The sequence below is a fragment of the Onychostoma macrolepis genome, chromosome 25, assembly GCF_012432095.1.
Source record: "Onychostoma macrolepis isolate SWU-2019 chromosome 25, ASM1243209v1, whole genome shotgun sequence".
In the NCBI taxonomy this organism is placed as follows: Eukaryota; Metazoa; Chordata; class Actinopteri; order Cypriniformes; family Cyprinidae; genus Onychostoma; species Onychostoma macrolepis.
The window spans coordinates 12,360,864-12,377,036 of record NC_081179.1 but is presented as its reverse complement, the minus strand read 5'-3'; positions in this window follow the sequence as shown (position 1 = coordinate 12,377,036).

Below are 16,173 nucleotides of genomic sequence, written 5' to 3'. Positions count from 1 at the left end.
CAGAGGTCGTCCTTCCATCGAACTGACTCTTGCACTACACTACGGTTGCACGTCACCCACGGACTACAATACCCATCATCCATTGCACGGACTGCTGAGTGAGCAGTGTTCACAGTGGGTTCAGTCTAGAGGTCTGCATTCCCGCGGCTCTCCCGCAGGAACCGACCAGATTTCTTGCGACGCGGGATAAAATTCCCGAATAAAACGCACAATTTGAACGGGAGCGGGCGGTTTAACAATCTCCTGTTCCCGACCTCCTTTCAGAACAGCATATCTGCACTTTATTATTTACAGCCTGCACTCAGGACTGTTATGCATATAGAGTGTCAGTAGTGTATAATAAGATTAAACACTCAATTTTCAGTTAAAGGCAATTCATTATTGAATTCAGAGATGTCATTGTCTAGCTCAGTTTAGTTTAAATAGTATCTGTGCAACCAAATCGACGATAATAGCTAGAAATTAAGTGTCCCCAACTGAGCAAGCCAGAGGCAACAGTGGCAAGGAACCAAAACTCCCTCTGTGACAGAATGGAGATAAAAAAAAAAACCCATGGGAGAAATCAGGCTCAGTCGGGGGGCCAGTTCTCCTCTGGCCAGACGAAACCCGCAGTTCAATTCCAACCGCAGCCATGTCAGATTGTGTAAAGGGCTTATCTGATTCCTGTGATCTTGTCCCGATGGAGCATTTTAATTTATAATTTAATGTATTTGTTATGTGTTTATTTGTTATTTTAAGTTTTTCCATTTATATGATTTATTCATTTGCTATAATTGTAATGTATAGTTTAATGCATTTGTTTCTCGGCGTATTTTTATAATATATATTTGTTTATTATATTTTTACATTTATGTCTCAGGGGCTCTCCGCTGATGATCAGGACTGCAGACATCATCTCTTGGTGCTGATCCACCATCTGATCGGATACGGACTGAGAAACAGAATAAGAAAGAAACAGACAAATATTAGCATAGATGTCATTTTGAGAACGCAGTGGACGTGGAGGACTATAATGTGATAAGAGCTCGCTCAAGTACTGAGGAGCTAAGCCATTCAGGGCTTTATAAGTAATTAACAAGATTTTAAAATCTATCCGATGTTTGATAGGGAGCCAGTGCAGTGTTGACAGAACCGGGCTAATATGGTCATACTTCCTGGTTCTAGTAAGGACTCTAGCTGCTGCATTTTGGACCAATTGTAGTTTGTTGACTAAGCGTGCAGAACAACCACCCAATAAAGCATTACAATAGTCTAACCTTGAGGTCATAAACGCATAAATTAGTATTTCTGCATTTGATGTTGAGAGCATAGGTCGCAATTTAGATATGTTTTTGAGATGGGGAAAAAAATAAATAAATAAAAAATAAAACGCAGTTTTACAGATGCTAGAAACATGGCTTTCAAATGAAAGATTGCTATCAAACAGCACACCTAGGTTCCTAACTGATGAAAAAGAATTGACAGAGCAGCCGTCAAGTGTTAGATAGTGTTCTGTTATTACATGTGGGGTTTTTAGGTCCGATAATTAACACCTGTTTTTTCAGAATTTAGCAGTAAGAAATTACTCGTCATCCAGTTTTTTATATCGACTATGCATTCCATTCTCAATTTGGCGTGTTTCACCGGGCTGCGAAGAAATATAGAGCCGAGTATCATTAGCATAACAGTGAAAGCTAACACCATGTCTCCTGATAATATCTCCCAAGGGTAACATGTAAAGCGTGAAAAGTAATGGCCCTAGTACTGAGCCTTGAGGTACTCCATACTGCACTTGTGATGGATACCTCTTCATTCACTGCTATGAACTGATGGCGGTCCGATAAGTATGATTTGAACCATGCTAAGGCACTTCCACTAATGCCAACAAAGTTTTCTAGTCTATTCAAAAGAATGTTGTGGTCGATAGTGTCGAACGCAGCGCTAAGATCCAGTAGAACTAATAAAGAGATACAACCATGATCAGATGATAGAAGCAGGTCATTTGTAACTTTAATGAGAGCAGTCTCAGTACTATGATACTGTCTAAATCCTGACTGGAATTCCTCACAGATACCATTTTTCTCTAAGAAGGAATATAATTGTGAGGATACTACCTTTTCTAATATCTGACAGAATTGACAGAAAAGGGAGATTTGAGATCGGTCTGTAATTAACTAGATCTTTGGGGTCGAGTTGTGGTTTAATGAGAGGCTTAATAACAGCCAATTTGAAGGTTTTGGGGACATATCCTAATGACAATGATGAATTAATAATAGCCAAAAGAGGATCTATGACTTCTGGAAGCAGCTCTTTTAGTAGTTTAGATGGAATAGGGTCTAACATACATGTTGTTGGTTTAGATGATTTAACAAGTTCATACAATTCTTCCTCTCCTACAGTAGAGAATGAGTGTAATTGTTCCCCATCTGATGCGATACTGTAGCTGACGGCTGCATGGTTACAATTTTATCTCTGATAGTATCGATCTTGGAAGTAAAGTAGTTCATAAAGTCATTACTGCTGTGCTGTTGGGAAATGCTAACACCTGTTGATGCTTTATTTTTCGTTAATTTAGTCACTGTATTGAATAAGTACCGGGGGTTATGTTTGTTTTCTTCTAGAAGAGACGAAAAGTAATCAGATCTAGCAGTTTTTAATGCTTTTCTGTAGGATAGGGTACTTTCCCGCCAAGCTAAACGAAATACCTCTAGTTTTGTTTTCCTCCAGCTGCGCCCCTTTTTTTCAGGGCTGCTCTCTTTAGGGTGCGAGTGTGCTCATTATACCACGGTGTTGGACTCTTATCCTTAATCTTCCTTAAGCGTAAAGGAGCAACCATATCTAAACTGCTAGAGAAGAGAGAGTCCACAGTTTCAGTTACATCAAGTTGTTCTGAGCTATTGGATATGCTGAGGAACTGAGGTAAGTCAGGAAGATTATTTATAAAGCAGTCTTTTGTGGTAGAAGTGATGGTTCTACCATATTTGTAACAAGGAGTTGGCTTTACAGCTTTAGCTATATGGAATATACAGGAGACTAGATAATGATCTGAGATATCATCGCTCTGCTGCAAAATTTCAATGCCACTGACATCAATTCCATGTGACAGTATTAAATCTGGAGTATGATTTCGACAAGGAGTAGGTCCTGACACGTGTTGTTTAACACCAATAGAGTTTAGAATGTCTATAAACGCTGATCCCAACAAATCTTTTTCATCATCAACATTTACAATCACCAACAATTAGGACTTTATCTGCAGCCAGCACTAACTCCGATAGAAAATCAGAAAATTCTTTAATAAAGTCTGTATGGTGCCCTGGTGGCCTGAATACAGTAGCCAGTACAAACATCACAGGGGATTTATCATTAACACTTGTTTCTTTGGATAACGTTATATGAAGCTCCATTACTTCGAACGAATTATACTTGAAACCTGACCTCTGAGAAATACTGAAAATATTGTTATAAATTGTAGCAACACCTCCCCCTTTACCTTTTGGACGAGGTTCATGTTTGTAACAGTAATCTTGGTGTAGACTCGTTTAAAGTAATGTAATCATCTGGTTTTAGCCAGGTTTCTGTCAGACAAAGCACATCTAGTTTATGGTCAGTGATCATATTTACAAAAAGTGCTTTTGTAGAAAGGGATCTAATATTCAATAAGCCAAGCGTTATCATGCATTTCTGTATTATATCTGTTTTTTTATTTGTTGAACATCAATTAAATTGTTACTATTACTTTGGTTCTGTATTTTCTAGTTCGGGGAACAGACACCGTCTCTATAGTGTGATATCTAGGTGAAAGAGTCTATGTGCTGAGAATTAACTGACTTCTGTGACGTGAAGCGGCTAGCAGACGGTCGGTTTAGCCAGTCTGTCTGCTTCCTGACCTGGGCCCCAGTTAGTCAAATATGAACTCTAAGACTATGTGCCATATTTCTAGAGAGAAGAGCAGCACCACCCCTGGAGGGATGGACACCCATCTCTTTTCAACAGGTCAGGTCTGCCCCCAAATTTTTTCCAATTGTCTATAAAGCCCATGTTATTTTGCGGGCACCACTTAAGACATCCAGCCATTGAGTGACAGCCTGCTATGAATCTCGTCGCCACGGTAAGCAGGGAGCAGACCAGAGCATATTACAGTGTCTGACATCGTACTTACAAATTCACACACCTCTTTAACATTTTTAATGATCTCTGACTGGTGAAGTTGAACATCATTAGCGCCGACTTGGATAACAATTTTACTGAATTTACGTTTAGCATTAGCCAGCACTTTTAAATTTGCCAAGATGTCAGGCGCTCTGGCTCCTGGTAAACAATGGACTATGGTGGCTGGTGTCTATTTTCACGTTCCTTACAATAGAATCGCCAATAACTAGAGCACTTTCATCAGGTTTCTCAGTGGGTGTGTCACCGAGTGGGGAGAACCTGTTTGATGTTTTGATCGAAACGGAAGAGTGGTGTTTTGACCCGTGACTAGGCCGCCTCACAGTCACCCAGTTGCCCTGCTGCACGGGCTCAACCGAAACCGAACAATGTACAGGACTCCCTGAGCTAGTCGCATCCAAAGCAGTATCTACAGCCCTCACATTCTTACTGTCCTCAACTAAAGTTTGGATGAGTGTAAGTTCTAAAACCTTCTCTGTCAGCCTAACTATTTCCCTGCATTTATCACATGTGAATCCGTCGCTGCTGACAGAGACAGATAAACTGTACATGTGGCAAACAGTGCAAACAACAATAGCAGGAGAAGAAGCCATTACTCACCGTGATTGAGGAGCGATACCAACTTAACTTACCACTGTTGTTTGTTGAACTCGTGAAAAACGGAGCGAGAGAGAAATGAAAAGAAAATAGGCACGAATGGAACTGCGAGTGACAAATTAACTGGCTAATGCGCTGCGGTTTTAAAAACGAACGATCAAATTAGTTAGATTAGTTTGAAAGATAACACCAGAAATATGGTGGGAATTAAGTTATATATCACTTTAAACAACAGGGAGTGAAAGTAAGGTAGAGATTCAATAAAAAGCGAAGCTACACAGAGCTACAATCGCAAACCTCTCAGCAGCACAACAGACAGGAACAGACTGAAGCAATCGATTTAAATGAATTATATCCTGACAAGACAAATAAAAATACACTTTTTCCTACTGTGTTGGCAGCACAATGTTAAACAAATTTTATGTCTTAAGACACAAAATTCATTTAACATTTTGCTGTCAATAAATTCAAGACTCTTGACAAGATGAATAAAATAACATACAATTTTGTGTAGACTACACGTTTATTTGTTAGCCTCTCTCTCTTTCTTTTAGTAGAGGAAATTTAAATGTGAGATTCTGGAAACGAGATCTAAATTTAGTGGGAACGGTCGGGTAGGGAAGAAAATTATTCTAAGCAGACAGCGGGTGAACAAACAGTGAATATGGCGGGATCGGGTGGGTGCGCGTAATAAAACCTCACGGGAGCGGGACTAAAAAAAAACAGTCCCGCGCAGACCTCTAGTTCAGTCTGGTGTCATTAGCTGGGGCGAAGAGTGTGCTCAGTCCAACCGACCTGATGTGTACACCTGCGTGTCAGAGTATCAGCAATGGATCATAAGCCATACTGGCCAAAACCAGCCTGCATTTGTTGTTTTCAACCAATAAACCCCATGCCTGCCTGCCAGCCAGCCAAAGTAAAATTCTCCCCCTCACATGCCTACATATCCACACACATTAATACAGCCTTAACACACTTTGACTAATGCTTGTTAATTTGAGTATTTTGTGTGAATTCAGCTTCCTGTCATGTGAGATGCAATGAGAAGTACAATACTGGCAATTTCACACATACTCACATCTCTCTTTCCATCTCTTGACTTTTTACAGTGGGTTGAGCTGCTGAATTTGGTAACTCTGGGCATCCTCATCAACACCTTACCACGCATGCTGGTCACATGATAAAGTTTCTTCCTGTCTGCTGTCTGTGAGATTCTACTTCTGGTCAAGTGTTGCTCTGGAATCTCTTCATAGTTACCAGGTTCACTGCAAAAAGCATGGAGCCTTTTTTTCCTATAGGATTTGCAAATATCAAATCCAGTTCTTTCTAAGCGACTTTCTCAGTTGCTTTGGATAAAAGTATCTGCTAAATGACTAAATGTAAAAGAGTTTGGGAGAAGAATGTTCATTTAATCTTGTCAACCACAACACAAGGATATCTTAGAAGCTGCTTACCTCACTAATGTGAGAAGTCTTCTGGCATCCCTCCACCACCCCAACTCATGAACATGTATTATGGAAAGTATTTATAATACTTTCTTGCATGTTTTCTATTTTATAAAGCTGAAATTATACCATGGTCAGTATAACATGTTAGAAAGAATACTTGTGTTGCAGCATGTGTAAAAGGCTTTTATGAGAATAATAAAATAGTTTCACGAGTTCACACTTACATATAATAAACTGAGTAAAGGTCATGCGTATTTGGCGTGCTGTACAGGGAGAGGGCTCCGAGCTCGGTAATTACTCCCGAGCCCAGGGTACTCCCCCTGTCCGGGGTGAGGGGTCCGAGCTCGGCATTTAGCCCAGACCCAGAGCCTTCCCCCCAAAGATGCAATAAGCACGGGACAGCAGCCAGAGAGGTGCGTTGATAACCCCGCAAAATTTGCAGAGCTTAAGGTTGGTGGGGTGCTGGACGTCGCTTGGAGTAACGGCACTGCTGTGGCCATAGAGAAGAGAGTTTGGCTCCTGCGGAAGCAGGCACTGCTGCGGCATCTGAAAGAGAATATGGCTTCTGCGGAAGTGGGAACTGCTGTGGCATCTGAAAAGTAGAGATGAGAGGGAAATACAGATAAGGCTCCTGCGAGAGCGGCCACTGCTATGGCAGTGGGGACAAGGGCTGACTTAACCAATAAGCGAGGTAAGCGGCCGCTTAGGGCCCCAGGGAATCAGGGGGCCCCATCTGATATTGGCGAAACATATTTAAAGCGTTGAGCAATGTAGCCGTTCACAGACATGTGCGCTGATTTCTTGAATGCAGTGACCAGAAGTGTTTAAGTTAGAATCCACTTACCGATCAAAATGCTGAGTTTTTGTCAAGTGCTGAGTTCTGCAAGGTCGGGGATCATCTCATAACAAAGTGTAGATACGATGTAAATACGAGATTCATTGTGCAGTTATTAACGGAACGTTGTGAGATCGCAATGAATTGAAGTGAGAGACAACTATAGTGATTATGAGGGAGTGCTCTTTGCGCGCATTCTAGGCTGTCTGACTGAAGATTTTCCCTTAATAATAGGTTTCATTTTCGATTTGTTTCTCGGCAAAGCCTATAATAAATAATAATAAACTATTTTCTATAGCGCCTTTAAATGGAGATCTCAAAGCGCTTTACAACAACAAATAAAACCATACACAATAACAATCAAAAACACAACAAATAAAACAATGTAAAAATAATAATTTTTTTAATTAAAAGCTACCCTAAAAAAAAAAAAAAAAGTTTTAAGGCGAGATTTAAAAGTGCTAAGAGTTTTAGCTTGCCTCATCTCAATCGGTAAAAAATTCCACAGTTTTGGAGCTAAAGAAAAAGCCCTATCGCCCATCAATCTTAAACGGGTTAAAGGAACAGTTAAAAGATCAGTTTCAGATGAGCGAAGGTCACGTGTTGGAATATAAGGAATTAAAAGCTCAGACAAATATTGAGGTGCCAACCCATGTAAAGCCTTGTAAGCAAGCATCAATTTTAAAATCAACCCTAAAACTAACAGGAAGCCAATGCAAAGACTCCAAGACTGGCGTAATATGATCTCTCATCCTAGTTCTAGTAAGGATTCTAGCAGCCGAGTTTCGCACTACCTGCAATTTGTTTAGGGTAGCTTTTGACGCCCCAGCCAACAAGGCATTACAATAATCAATCCGGGTAAACAAAAGTGTTAGTCAACCTCTCAGCAACAGGAAAAAAAGCCTACAGTATGCCTTCAGCACCTGAAATATATAATGAATTGCCTGGGATAATTGTATGTTTGTAAAAAGATTGGAAAGGTTTACAATTTATTAAATGGACAAGTGCAAGTTTTTTTTTTTTTTTTTTGGATAATGTCTTCATTTGCAATCTCAAAAAATAAGGTAGCCAAATTTGACTTTAGAACAGCAGCAAGTTGACTAATTACTGGTTGTGAAGGGATAAATAAACTAAAAACTTGAGCAAGATAGGGGTTAAGCATAAAAGGACACATAGTTATTGTATGAGGGCCCCATACCTAGAATTTGCTTAGGGCCCCCAAATCGCCAAGTCCGCCCCTGAGTGGGGAAATACAGATAGGGCTCCTGCAGCAGTGGGGAAATATAGATAAGGCTCCTGTGGGAGCAGACGCTGTTGTGGCAGTGGGGAAATACAGATAGGGCTCCTGCGGGAGCGGTCACTGCTGCGGCAGTGGAGGAATATAGAAAAGGCTCCTGCGGGAGCAGGGGTGCTGCTGGGATGGTTGAAGTGGAGATGAGCCGCTATGGGTGGATTTGGCGGGTCTGAAGTTCGAGTGAACAGGGATGGACTGGCATTAACACTAGAACCACCACGGGGTAAATTTTACCCGTAGCTGTTTTTCAAATGTACATAACAGATTTTCAACAAAACATTCAAGCCTCCCAGACATTGACTTTTACTAAAATTATGTAATTTACAACCCAATATTGTAAAAATTTAGATAAAAAAAAAAAAGAGCATTTATACCTACTGTACGCTTGTGTTTTAACACTGTACATTTCTAGGCAACGCCTTTCACTCACTGATTTAGCGGTTATCAGTTTCATAAAGTCAAAATGACTAAAAGGCGATTTATAGAAGGTAGGTATTAGAAACACTAAATGCCATGAGTGATGGAGAGTCTGATGGTAAATTATACATCCTGGGTCGGCTGAGCATCTGACAGTGATCCAGACATCATATTTAGAGGTTTTAGCCTAACGTTACTCATAATTGGTCAAACTTTGGTTTTATTATTTCATTTTTGTCTTGCCATATCGTTTATGGTTCGCTACGTACGGTGCTGCTATTTATTATACTCTGGCCGTTTTCTGAAGGAAAAAATAAATAAATCCAATCTATGTTGTAATGAATAATTCTTTTTTTTTATTATTACCCGAAGTTTGTTGTTCTCTTATTCAAATTATAAATTATATAACTAAACAGATTAATAATTGGGCCTAGGTGAAGCTGTGCGCTTGAATTTGTCATCGCATCATCCTATGCAGTGTGGAGAACTATTATTGCTCTGTCTATTTTAGTAATTTAAATAACATGGGTTATCCTAATATATTGATTAATGACATTGTATTATAATATTACACCACCCAAATATTTACTACCTTCTAATTTTCGTTGTCAGTGCAGGCTTTTTTTTAGCCTACTGACCATTATGGATTAGTGTAGGCTGCATTAAAAAATCTTTAACATAAAACAGGGTAAAAATACAGTTGATGACTGGACAACCATTTCATGACTCTAGACACTTCTTTGTGAAGACAGTAGCATAATACAGTGAAATAATATGTTCTTTAGCAATATAAAAACAGTTGCCATGTGTGCGGGTAAAATTTACCGCTGGTGCTTTTAGGTATACAGCGACCTCTGGCGGTTCTAGTGTTAAAGGGGGTCAGCTGATGAGGGTTCGATGAGCTTCTTTGATATGGAAGTGGTCTGACCGCATGTAGGGTCTTGAAGGCTTCTGACAAATCCGTGGCCTGATGCTGCTGGATACGGGGGGTGGTTCCCAGGCAAGAGCGTTCGGAGGGATGGGTAGGGGGAATGGCGTGGTGGAAGATAGCGAGAAGGGTGAGCAAGGGGAGGAGGAAAAGGTAGCCGCCGGAACCGCTAGCGGAAGCAAGCTCGCACTTGGGACAGCTCCAGGAGTGGGAGAAGGGGAGGGAAAAGAGGGGGAGTGGCGGGCGTCGGGGTCTGCGCCATTAGCGAAGGCATTCTCATGCTTGGAACCATTCTGAGAGTGGAAGAAAGGGAGGAAAAGAGAGGGGGAATGGTGGGCGCCGGGGCCCGCGTTGCTAGCGGAGGCATGCTCATGCTAGACTTGGATGGTTGGGCTGCGGTCCATGGGTAGGGGAGGGGGTTGAGAGTGGGGTGAGGCAAGGGCTGTGGATGGGTCTGCACTGCTAGCGGAGGCATGCTCACTATGGGCCATGGGTATGGGAGAGGGGTGAGGCAAGGGCTGTGGATAGGTCGGTGCCGCTAGCGGAGGCGTGCTCACGCTAACGTCTGCTATGGAAGCAGGTCACTGAAAAGGAAGAGGGGTTATTAGTAGCAGCAGGAGAAAACTGAGATGTGTGGACCTGTGCCTTAAGCGAAGGCGTCCTCGTGATAGAGCTGGACAGTGGGGCAAGGAAAAGGCAGAGGATGGGTCTGCACCACTAGCGGAGGCAGCCTCACGCTAGCATTTGCTATGGAAGCTGGAGGTCACTGGAAAGGAAGAGGGGTTAGAAGTAACAGGGGAAAAGACATGCGAGGGCCTGTGTTGCAAGCAGAGGCAGCCTCACGCTTGCTTCAGCTGCTGTAGGTCATGGGAAGGGAGTGGGGTTTTGTGACATCCTGCAGAGCCTGAATATTCTGCATCGCTAACGGAGGCGACCTCATGCTAGCGTCTGCTATGGGGGCTAGAGGCAACTGGAAAGGAAGAGGGGTTAGAAGTAACAGGGGAAAAGACATGCAAGGGTTTGCGACATTCGGGGAAAAAAAGCTGCAGAGCCTGTGCAGCCTGCACTGCTAGCAGGGGCGGCGGCCTCGTGCTAGTGTCCGCCACGGGAGCTGGAGGCTGCTGAAAAGGGAAGGGGTTAGGGGAAGTAGAAGGAAAGTCTGAGATGTGAAAGCCTGCGTTGCAAGCAGAGGCAGCCACATGCTTGCTTCTGCTGCGAGATGGTCCTATGGTCCATCCCCACCCCTAAACCTACCCATCTTCACCCCTAAACCTACCCATCTCCACCCCCTGGATGTGGATCCAACCCCGCCCCCTGGATCTTTTGTTCTGCAGTGAGGGGCTACTGTCTGTTGCTGTAGCTGTAGGCTAAGGAAAAAAGGGGAGTGGTTTGTGACTTTGGCGGGACATGCTGAAATATCCTGGTAGCCTGCAGAGTTGCCAACTAAATTTTTTGGCTAGATTTAACAATTTCTCAGATTACCCTAGTGACTTGTTTTTCAAAGCAACAAGCAAAAAAATGTCAGTAGCCCCTCACTGCAGAACAAAGATCCAGGGGGCGGGGTTGGATCCACATCCAGGGAGTGGAGATGGGTAGGTTTATGGATCAGGGGGTGGAGACAGGTAGGTTTAGGTAAATGTAAGGTGGGAGGAGTTGGATCTAGATCCAACCACACCCCCTGGATCTTGTGTTCTGCAGTGAGAACCATCTCACAAATGTAGCCATTTTTAAAAATTTATTTGGCAGCCTTTAAAAAGTGATAATGATAAAAGGCATGCATTTTTCGCTTAACCACACAAAATGAAAAAGTATTGAAACAGCTAGCCAGCTAAGCTGCACATCGGCTGGTAACATTACACACTTTGAGGGAGGTGCCTAGCAGTACGCACTTCATATAAGAATTAAGTTGCAGGTTGCACTTGTTCAATAATTGTTTATGATAAGCCTTAATTTTTAGTTTGTACATATGATTGTTAATTATTACTGTTGGTCCACTGTGATCAACAGTGAAACTTATCTTCCACTGTTGATCTTATCCGACTTACCCATCCATCCATTTAAATGAAATGAGTAAATTAAATACAGGTAAATGCTGGTGAAAAATAATTCCAGCGTGTGCACTTGCGTCATGGTTACATAAATGATATTAACCTCCGATGATGTCGCGACGTCATTTAACAACTTTTAGCAACAAATGATCTGCCTTTAGCGATTTTTACCTGAAAATTATTTGGCAACACTGGTGGCCCGCGCCGCTAGCGGAGGTAGAAGTTAGAGGCCTGGCTGCATACGGCGCTGTGGCCAGAAGAGCTGAGCCGAAGCGGGAAGCGAGTGAGGCTTTGCTGCGGTGAGGCCCCGGCTCGTGAAGGCCTTCACTACAGTACTGATATATGCTAACTGCTAAAACACTTACTACAATTAACTATGGTTTTACTATAGTAAACGTGTCGACCGTGTTTTTGGTTTATGTATTACCATTCCTATAACCACAATCTTATTAAATACCATGGATAAACTATGGTTAGAGTAGCAAAACCATGGCTAATTTTGTAAGGGGAGAATACACTACAGCTAGATCATTGTTATATTGTCATATTGCCCGGTAAACTGCTCAGTGTTAAGAGTTAAACCATTATAGAGGTAACAGAACTTGAAGCTGCTTTGAAACGACGTGTATTGTGGATGCTATGCAAATAAATACATTGACTGAAGATTCCTACTAGCGATGCCGAACAACGTTGCGAGCGATCAAATGAATGAAGGAAACTTAATCTGTATAAAAGTGGCCGGGTATTAACGAGCTGCCGCAAATAACATTTCCATATATGATTTCCTTCTATTAGTGGTGTGAGGACTTACAGTTTAATGCAAGTCACTGTATCTATAATATATTAAATCTACAAAGATGAATAAAGCATTTTATTTTATTTGAGATGTTTAGATTTTAAAATTACATTTTATTTTAGATGTTTAACGTACCATACGAGTTTCAGTTTAATTTTCATCCGAGTTCTGTAGTGAATGTAGACATATTTAATGTTTATGATTCAACTTAGATCGCGTTGGAATGATCAATTGCCATAGCCTTTATCATCAATGTCTGCGGGGAAAAGCTCTGCTTTTTCGGCATTATAAAGGTCATTCTATAATTAAGGGTACATTTCAAGTCCATTGATTGTATTTTATCATTTTTACTGAATATTCACTTCAAGCAATGATCACTTTTATATTTAGGCACATTCCTCTTTATTTCATGCATAAAAGTCAACCAGTTCCAAAAGTTAATTAGGAGAAAATGCATATGCTGTACTGGAAATAACAGTTTTTGTGCTGTCCGATTTGCTAAAAGTCAAGTTTTGCCTTTCAAATTAACACTACAATACATGTTTTTGTATATTATTTTCATCATTATTTGTTAAAAATAATCATTAAAACAAGGCAAATGTATTTTAAAAACTAATTCACTTGTTTATATCTATTAAATGATTAACTTTGTGTGTGTCCGAGAAATCTTTGTCAACTGTGTTACCCATTGACAAAACCCCTATAAATCAGCAATGGTTTGTTCCAAAGTCACATGTCCAACATCATGTGATGTCACGACCTTCAGTGGCGGGAATTTTAAATACAGTGTGGTAAGTTTCTACTCCTCCTCTTCAATTTTTAATCATTATTATTGTCTACACATAGAGTAGATGAATTGCTCATCAACTGTGTTATCAACATGGTCATGTGTACTTACTTTAGATATTATATTTACAAAATGTAGATAAAATGTATAAAAACACTAGTTGATCAAGGTAATGTGGGGACATGTTCAAGGTCTACAGTTAGCACAAGGCCCTAAAATGGAAGAAATGTCAACTGTGTTACTTGTCAACTGTGTTACCCATCAAGTGTAACACAGTTGACAGGGATTAACACGGTTGACAATGTTGGCTGGGTTTCTTGCCATAGTGTATGCCTATATTGAGTATTGTTGATAAAAACATACATTAACTATTGTTATAACACAGGAATGACATGGTAAAATATGAACAAGTGTAATTACATAGTAATAGTTATTTTATAAAAACATGTGATTCACATTAAGGGATTAATTTAACTAATCTTAACACTATAATATTATCTATATATTGCACTGAATAAATCATTACACTCGATTAAAGGAGCATTCCATAGCTTTTCAGCAAAATCTATATTATCTCCAGAAATATACATATATCAACAAACAAGGATTTCATGAAGTATGGTTCATTTTTATATGATTTCATGGTTTGGAATGGTGGGTTTCTGCTGACATTTATTTAATGTGATCCCTATCAAGCAAGGTTGAAAAACTATAAAGTGCTCTTAATCTTGTTTTAGGGAAATTATGTTATCTGCTGCAGAGAAGCAGCGCCAGTACAGGGCTCGGCGTGATGCTGATCCTGAGAGAAGGGCTGCGTATTTACAAAAACATAGACTGTTTTGTGAATGAGACTAATGTAGTATTAACAGCATTTTTTAAAGTTTTTGTTTGTTTTCTCCATTGTTTCAAGAGAGTTAATTAATTACTTGTTGCTGACACTTGTCAAAATAAAAAGGTTTTATTTTAAAGAAAGGTTTCTCTTTTTCTCCTAATGCATCCTGTCAACCGTGTTACTTCTGTCAACTGTGTTACGTGTGATTTTTGTGTCATAAATCTTTAATTGTAGGCAAAATTTTTATAAAAATTATAAAAAGGACATCTCTAGAGTGAACAGTATTACATAAAGATGTTGAATAACTCTAGATTCAGTGTAATGGAGAATTATGTTGAAAAAATATCCATCCTTGATGATAGTATACCAAAGAATATCCGTTATTCAGTTTAAAATTCATATTTTTTAAATCAGTTAGACATACAACCTCAAAACCCCTGGTGAATAGACTCAATAACTTTCAAACAAATGTTTTATCATATGTGTAGTACTTCATTTATTTCTTCTATGACACCACTTTTGTCTGTAACACAGTTGACAAAACAGTGAATCAAATATTTATTTTCATTTAAATATTTAAAAAGTAATTTGAGCTTAAGCTTGGCAAGTAATGAATTTAGAACAATATGAGGGTATATTATGGAAACAACTACAAAGTACAAAGATGAATTATAAAGCCACATTTTATTTTAGATGTATGTACCGAGTTTCGGTTTAATTTTCATCCGAGTTCTGTAGTGAATGTAGACATATTTAATGTTTATGATTCAACTTAGATCGCGTTGGAATGATCAATTGCCATAGCCTTTATCATCAATGTCTGCGGGGAAAAGCTCTGCTTTTTCGGCATTATAACGCGGAGAAAGCACGTTTTTCACACCGGCTGTGCAAAGGGATGTGGCAATTGATGATACAGTAAGCCTTAACCACTGCAACGCGATCTTAAGTAGAATAATATAAACATTAAATAATATAAAAAGTCTACATTCACTACCACTCAGTCTCCGCTGTGGCTCCCGTGACCTAAATTCCCAGAATGCATTGCCGCTGTGACGACACATTCCCAGACTCTATTATCTGCGCATGCTCCTCCCGAAATTTGTTAATAAAACATCACTTAGAACTGCAAACTTGTGTCTTTTGTTTTATGAATGTAATCATCAAAATTAATAATAACTCGCTGAACAAACATCAAAAAAAAAGAGAGAAAATTAAGATGCTACTGAAATAGAGAGAAACCCATAACATGACCACACACTTCTGCTGCATTTCATATAATGTAACATTTTTAATTCTTGCATGAAAATAAATCAAAACCAAGATGTTTATCCTAGGGGAACAAAAAAATATAATGGTAGCCTACCTTTAAAGGTCCACAATAGGTACTTAGGGTACAATTTTGTTCCCAAAACGAGTAATAAAGGTACAGCTTTTCAGATTCAGATGTGAAAGTTACATTTTTGTACCTTGGAATTATTTAAATTTTTATTTATATATTTATTTAAAGTTTAGACCCAATTACAGTAGGCCTAACTATGTGTTGTTGTTTTTTTGTTTATTAATCTAATGTGTGCGAACTCATGATAACACCAAGACAATAAGACTAATATGACTATTAAAATTCCAACAATTCTTCCTCCTGCTTGCAATTTCCCAGCATTGTGAAGCTGTTGTACCTTCTTTAGCACACACGTTTCTGTAAAACCTCCATCCTTTCATACTTTACATAACATAATTTGTCAACATAAAACAGCATATTTTTACTTCAGAGCAAAAGTCCTTCAGAGCAAAAGTGGATTTTGTCGGTGGTCCTTCAAAGAAAGCTGGCCACAAATTCTTCAATCAAAGAAATGTCATGGTACTTTCTTGAATTTGGTTGTAAAGTTAATTACAACTAAGCCATCAGCTAACAGTTTGAGTTGTCTTGTCATTCCTCTAATCATCAGGAATCTCATAGACTGAACTGTACATGTGTTTCTTATAGTTTATGACAAAATATTAAAATTAACCACTGACTCAACCTACCCAAAACATCTGGCTCA